Source organism: Hibiscus syriacus, unplaced genomic scaffold (genome assembly GCF_006381635.1).
Source record: "Hibiscus syriacus cultivar Baekdansim isolate YM2019G1 unplaced genomic scaffold, ASM638163v2 tig00113021_pilon, whole genome shotgun sequence".
NCBI classification, from domain to species: Eukaryota; Viridiplantae; Streptophyta; class Magnoliopsida; order Malvales; family Malvaceae; genus Hibiscus; species Hibiscus syriacus.
This window is the reverse complement of record NW_024063437.1, coordinates 145,001-152,308: the sequence shown is the minus strand read 5'-3', so window position 1 is coordinate 152,308 and position 7,308 is coordinate 145,001. Positions and strand designations below refer to the sequence as shown.

The 7,308-nt window shown below is 47.0% G+C and overlaps 1 pseudogene; it reads left to right on the top strand.

Moving 5' to 3' along the window:
• The first annotated feature begins 89 nt into the window (after nt 1-89).
• LOC120185217 lies at nt 90-1,563 on the top strand (annotated as a pseudogene).
• Nucleotides 1,564-7,308: the final 5,745 nt, after the last annotated feature.

Genomic DNA, 7,308 nt, shown 5'->3' with positions numbered 1-7,308 from the left:
CATCTGTATGTTGTGTTTCTTCTGTCGTGCGACCCGCGGCTTATGTGCGACCTGTGGCCCACGCCTCCTATTTGTTCAGGGGGGCGGCGTGAACTCTGATTCGATTCGGGTATTCAATCCCGCCGCTGAGATGCTCAGTTGACTCCTTAACCTTGATAGGAAGATGGCTTATTCAATAATTCGTGCATAAGGGTAAGGAACTTTGGATGAACTAATGCGAATGGGTGTAAGCCTCGCTGCTCGGAAACACCCAGTGCTGACCACACACTGAGAGACACGAAAGCGCAGGTAACGCCAATTGGCGAAGTGGCGTTAAGCATCCCTAGCGGTACGAAAAGAGAGGTCGTGATGATATCATCTACGTCCGTACCGCTCCTCGTGGAGTAGATCCCGCATCCGACCAAGTCTTTGACCAGGGAACGGGGGAATTCCCACTACCGCTGGCAGGCCAGCCGGGCCGTGAGCGCGGTGGGAACGGGCTTCCCAAAAAGCCAGCCCCGGGCCGGGGTCAGCATAGAATGAAGGGGACGGCCCTAATGTTGTGTTGGCAAAGCCAACTTCTTGGGTTGCGGGCGGAGAAGAGCGGACGTGGGGACTCGGGTCGGGGCGCAGCGTAATTAAGAGAGCCATTCCATTTAGGGCGAGACAAAATGGGCGGGCACGAGCGGTCTGGTGTCCGAGCCAATTGGTCAGACGACGACTACTTCACTTATTAGATTAGTATTAGCCGCCTATCCCGGAATGAAATGAGAGAAAATAGAAAGAACGCGAAGCGCTAGCGCTATAGGATCGGTTTTTTTTGGGGCTCGCTTCTTCACAAGCTTATCCCCGCCCCGACCGGCAGCTGCTGGCCCCATCTCTCCTAAACTTCCCCCGGTCTTCGGCCCGAGCTGTATGAGGCAGAAACTCGTCCCACGTACGGTTCGGAGGCCGAGCCCCACCCCAGCAGTAATGGTGCGGTTTAGGTCAACTAACACAAAGAAGATACAGTTCACTCAACGATTGCCTTTGGGTTCCGAACTCCATATGGGGAAGGAGCGTTGTTGTTTGCGAGGTCTCGATCATTTACATGCACCCACTTTTCATTCCATTTGTGGGAATTTGATGATCTATAAACCGTCCCTAACGAACGATCGGCTCATGTTTGAGCATGATGAATCACTTCGTGCCGACCCGTTGCTAATAAACTTTCCGGCCTCATATGAGAATGGAAAACTGGAGCATTTTCTGCATCGGTGGATGAAGAATCGTAAACATAATAATTTATGGTTAACCATGTTCCCAGAAAAAAAAATACTTTCGAGAAACGACGAGCACGACTGAAGTGGCTATACATACAAATCTATTTACGGATCTATATGCTTCGATTGGAACTGGAAGTTCCAGAACTGGAGGCTGGTATACCACCATAATGAAACTGCCTTTTATTTTTTTTATTTGGATCGGATTTATGTTGGCTTCGTTGGGAGGCTCGCGTAGTTTGTTACGTCAGCTCCAAAAGGATAAGTTGCGTTGGAATCGAGAAAGTTCCGTGGAGTTCATAATTGCATAAAAGGAGTCAAAGTAGTGGCTGCGGCACGTCGAGGCACTTCTTTGACGGTCCCCGTCCGCCGGCCTGCCGCCCCGCTCTGAAGAATTCATGGGCCTAAGGCGGGCGAGACAAAATGGGCCTAGTTCTCATCGATAAGCGCTGGGAGTAAACTACCAAGCCTTGCCTTATATAATAGTTGTGGCCATGACCCGAAGGAGCCTTAAGCGCTTGTACAATGCTCAAGTCAAGGCTCTGGGCAACGAGTAGGATGGAGCCTTGACTTTCTATTATATTAGTAAAGCGTGCCATATATATTGAGGGAAGGGAAAAGGGGTCTCTTTCCTCGCCCGATTGTAGAGGTCGATCCCTATCACCTTCGGTGCCCCCTTGTGGTCCTTCTCTTTAGCTTTTCGGCCTTTAGAGCTAGTTGATAGGCCACTTTCCACATCTGATGCATCGAGATTTCATCTTGGATTTATAACCTCAAGCCCTATCAAGCAAGCAAGGGATTCTGCGTCGGATTCGTTCAAGCCATTGCGAATAAACAATTGGTAGAACTCTGCAACTTTAAGGAGTAGGGGTTTGTACGCTTCTCTCCCTCCTATCCTTTACTTTAAAGCGAAGTGAAACCTTTGGAACAAGCTTTGGGTCTAATGTTAGGGTAGAAATTAATCCTGCAACCTCGATCGCATCTTGTCCCATGTACTTCCCTTTGCCTTTCCGCTCACGCCTTGCTTGGACTTGATCCCACCAAATTGAGGCTTTCCCGTGCTCTTCCGAAAGAAGCATCTGGAAATGACTTGTCATGGGCTTATGCGATGAAGAATGATTTACGCGGGAAAAATTCTTGTGCTTATGTGGATGGGTCTCAATTTCCCAAGACTAGAGAAGGAGATTTTCCTACAAAAGATGAAAAGTGCTTAGCTTCAAATGGGACTTGTTTACTTCCTTGAGCCTCATATACACCGTCACCCCTTTTTCGACTGCTAAAGATTAAAAAAAAAAGTAATCTTGATTCTCAGGATGATTCTTCACCTTTCTATCAGTTGCAACATGAAGAACATGCCTTAGCTTATAGGTAAAATAAAGAAAGAAGTGGGCTATACTATTTATTTTATTACCGAAGGCTTAGGCTTCTATGGGACCAGCCGAACATGCTTCGGGACATCGACCCTATGGTCAGAATCTTCAATCTGGAAGCTCTGCTGGTGCATCAGGCCAACGAAACATGTCCAAGATTGCCACTATTGCAAGAAGCCGGGTCACATGATTGCAGACTCTCGAAAGCGCAGAATGCAAACTCTCTCGACAGTCAGACACTCATCTTGCCGCTCTCCCAGAGACGCCTACTGAATCGGAAACTTTCCAATCCCCTTACTCCATAGGGCCTCTGAAGCATTACTTCTATGATCTTAGGAGCACTCCCACGCCCGACACAGATAGTTTTACCCCACGACAGCGGAAGCAGATTCAGAGGTTGAATCCGTCTTGTCATATCTCTTCCTCCTCTGCAACAGGTATTTGCTCCCCCTTATGCTTACAACATAGGGGGCTGCTTACTTTCTTCGGGTGCATCGAAGAATATGACTGGTGATTCTTCACTTCTTTCTTCTCTTCGTTCTCTATCTAAGTTCCTTATAGTTTAAACTGCAAACTCCGAGCAATTCCCTCTAACTAGTCTTGGTACTCTCTCTCGTTATCATCGAATATGCTCTGCTCTTTTTCATCTTTCTGTTCTCAGTGAATCTTCTTTCCGGCTTGAAAAAGAAAATGCTTATATTCACTTCTCTCCTACCTCCTGTCTTGTAGAGGATCATGCGAGAGGCCTTATGGAGTAAGGGATTGATTGGGAAGGACCGTAGAGTTGGCAAGCTCTCTTTTTGAGAAACTTCGTTTACCTTTTCTGGTGTTGTTTTCTCTACTCCCCTTTTTTTGTTGTGGCATCGTAGATTAGGACATGTCTCCAGCCCAAGACTTAGATATTTTATTTCTACTGGAATGTTGGGGTCTGTACCTAACATTGAGATTTCTACTTGTATGGGTTGCAAGCTGAGAAAAGACTCGGCCCTTCCTTTATTAATATTAAAGACGCTTTTTCTACTTCTTTTTTGATCTTGTGTCCGAAACCCATTCTGCCTCTCTGTTATCGAAAGGAGGCCGTATATGTCATTTTGACAGAAGAATGAAAAATTGACTAAAATCAAGGTTTTCCGTTCTTCTTCTTGAGGTGACGCCTTCCGAACTCTGCTTGCTTCAACTCACTTCATTTACAAAGCGCTTTCCCAACGATCCTGCCCCCACACTCCTCAGCAGAATGGAGTTGCCGAGCGGAAGCATCGCCATATATTGGAGACAGCTCGCTCTCTCTTGCTCTCTGCTTCTGTCCCTAGTCAATTTTTGGCTGAAGCTGTTTTGACTGCTGTATATTTTTTGAACCGAATACCTTCCTCTGTTATCTCCGGCCTGTCTCTTTTTGAGAGAAAATTTGCTACCCGCCGGACTATGAAGAGCTTCGAGTCTATCGGGAGAGGATGGTGGTAACCCCCGCGCTTCGTCTAGAGCCGGCGTCCAGCCGTGTAGGAAGACTCACCCTAGCCACTATAGTATAGCGACCCCGCCCCCAACTCTAGCTGAGAAGCACCCTCCATCCACTTTCCCTTTTCCGCGTGCCCAAAAGCCCGCCCGCCTGGTTTATGAGCCCCTTTACGATTCCCTCACCCAATCTCATGAGAAGCAAGCCCAGCGGGCCCTGCCTTAACCTGTCCCCGGGCAGCCACCCTCACCAGGCTGCTGGGCATTGCTAAATGCTCCGACACGAAGCAAGCTCTCCCGAATACGACAGATGCGGAAGTGGCTAAAAAAGTCGGAAGAAGAAAGTAGTTGGACAACTGTATGCACGAGGGTGCATTAGTATTCTGGGAATTGGCAACATTGACAGAAAGGGGAAGAAAAGGGGGTAGGAATAAACTTTTTTAGGTTTAGCTATACTAAAGTAAGTAGTCGGCCTAACCTTCGGTTCCCGTAACTAAGTTTTTCTTTCTTTTTTTTTATGTACTTTTTCTTACTTAATTTAGACTTTTTACTTTTTTGAAGTGTGGGAAAAGGGCGCCCTCTACTTCTACTTTTAACTAAACGCGAACAGCCGGCATTGCAAGCAAATATAGAGCCCCCACCCGTTTGAGTCGTTTCGAGCCGGAAAGCGTACCGGCAGTTTGAGTCGCGAAAGGGCCGCTTGCTTAATGCTTAATTATTATTATATCTATTTTTTAATAATAAATAATAGATATAGAATATTCTATATCTATCTATCAATAATAATAAAATCATTTTTTTTTCTAATTGTTCATTCATGGAAAGAGGAAGAAGCAGATAGAGCAAAGGCCCCCTTTCCGTCCGCTCTTCCCGAAGTGAGCAAATTGCATGTAGAGATCCGTAGGGGCTTATAGTTTAATTGGTTGAAACGTACCGCTCATAACGGTATATTGTAGGTTCGAGCCCTACTAAGCCTACCACCCCTTCTCTTCACATAAGGCAGGCGAAGTCCCCGCCACCCTGCGGATCTCAATCTAGCGACGGCACCTGGAACCACACTGCTGCCGCTGCCTTCGGGCACGCCTCCTACGCTTACCAGTCACCTACGCTCTTGCAGCATGCCCCTTCGGGCAATACGACTTTCGTAATACGCGAAGCTACTGAGCGATAGCTCTTCGATCGCTATATTCTCATGATGGCGAAGGATCGAAGATCTTCGCGAGACGGCCCATGAATCAATCTCGAGAATCGAGCATGGGGCTTGAAGACCCTACCGCATTCCGGCCCCGGGGCCTTCAATTGGTCCTTTCTCTCTTCTCTTTTACCAGTTAGTGGTGAGTTTCCTTTCTAGGTAGGTACCTCTTGGATTCGGAGTTTGTTCCAACATCTGCCACACGTGAGATCCTGATCGTCTTTCTCCCAGTGTTGTTGCCTGCTGGGGGAAGGAAAGTGGGGTTTCCTACCAGGGCCGGAGAAGGTCAAACTCTGGGTCTGGGCGGGCTGCCAGGTTTCGCCTACGCTACGGTTTCACAAGATTGAACCTTTTTTGTTCAACCGAAGTTAAGGAGTTCCAGAGCACGAGGGAATGGGCTCTCATTCCCGGGACCGCCTCGTCTATGTACTCGGCCCCCCCGATTGCTTGAAGATGCGCGCGCGATACGATAAAGGGCCCCAGGGTTGGAACCAATGAAAAGCCAGGGTAGAGCCTCGGAGCCGGCCCAAGCGAAGATCGGCACTCGAAGGCTTGAGGAGCAGCCCGCCAAAGGGAAAGTCGTGGAGACGGCAGACCGGGAGGTTACAATTTCTTTTTCCTTTTCAATTTCCGGGAGTGAATGTAGGAAGTGCAGATGGTGGATCAGGTGTGAACATTCAACCAAAGGCGTCTTGGAGATCGACAATAGCTAAGCATTGCGGCCATCACAGTTCAAGCTACGTATGGCTGGCGTACAACCTACGGGCCAAAAAAAAAAAAAAAAAAAAGGATGCCTGGTTTGGTACCTTTAGTCCAATCTTAGACAAAGAGAAAGGAGGATATGAAGCACTGCTGGGTAGACCATGGTCCAAACCAGGGTGGTTCATGACTAGGCTATAAAAAAAAGTCTCAAGCAGGGAAACGCGGGATGGAAGGCAGAAAAGGCTTGGCTTTGTTTCACAGAACTAAGGAAATTTCGTTTCCGTAGTGGTGATGCTGATATATATATATGCAAGATCGAAGACGCGATTCGCGCGGGTCCGCTTTTTTTTTTAAGATAGCAAGGAGGCGATTTGTTCGCTGGGCGATTCCGCTAGCCAAATCGCACTAATGCAATTCATTCGCCCTACTATCCTACAGAGCAATTCAAACTCTTAGTAAGAGCTAGGGCGACTCATTCTATTCTCTTTGAGGTCAGGTAAGTAAAGCGTCTAGCTTAGGGGGGCGCGTCAAATCGCTGAAAGGCCTTGGTGATTCTCCAATTTGGTAATCTGAAGATAGAAAACCACAATGATTCCAAACTTCACTTCAATCAATAGTCTCGTATCCATGCTGCCCCGACTCCAAACTCGATGTTTGTTAACTTAACTAAGCGGGACATTCCCAAACTCCTTCTTATCAAACCCCTTTCTCGTTCCCTTGTACAGCCTTGACCAGGCAGTTTTCATTATGTGTTCTTTGCAGTGTCTAGGGAGGTTAGGAGTGAGTTAAGCCAATGCGTACAAAAGACAGACCAGGTTCATCCTTTTTATGTTGAGGTCAGTGCAAGTCTGTCTATGATTAAGAGTCTAGGTGGTGTTGAAGCTGGCTTATTCATGCTAGTCATCTTAGAGCTATGAGTCAAAACAATGTTCACCAACTCTTCCATAGTAATCTTGTTCATATTCATATATCGAAAAAGCTTTAAAAATATGAGTGAAAATTGTTATATTAAAGTGTTTTGTCTCTTCCCAAGGTAGCATTGCCGAGCGGGCGATCCCTATCTTGTTTATCCAGCTAGCTTTTCTCCGTGGTACTCAAATATATTTGTGAGAGCTCCTTTGGCTCGGCTACTTTTTTTGAAAGGTAAGGTGGGACCTTAAAGCATTCTCAATAAAAATGCCTATCTATAAAGCGCTGAGTTGAAGAGGGAACAAGTCCCACAGAGAGATGATAAGTGAGGGAAAAAGTGAAAAAAAAAAGATCTTCTGGAATGGAAGACCCCCCATCCACTGACTACAAGACTGTAGCCTAACACCCAAGTTAGCCTGACGGTCAGCTAAATGAGTCGCTT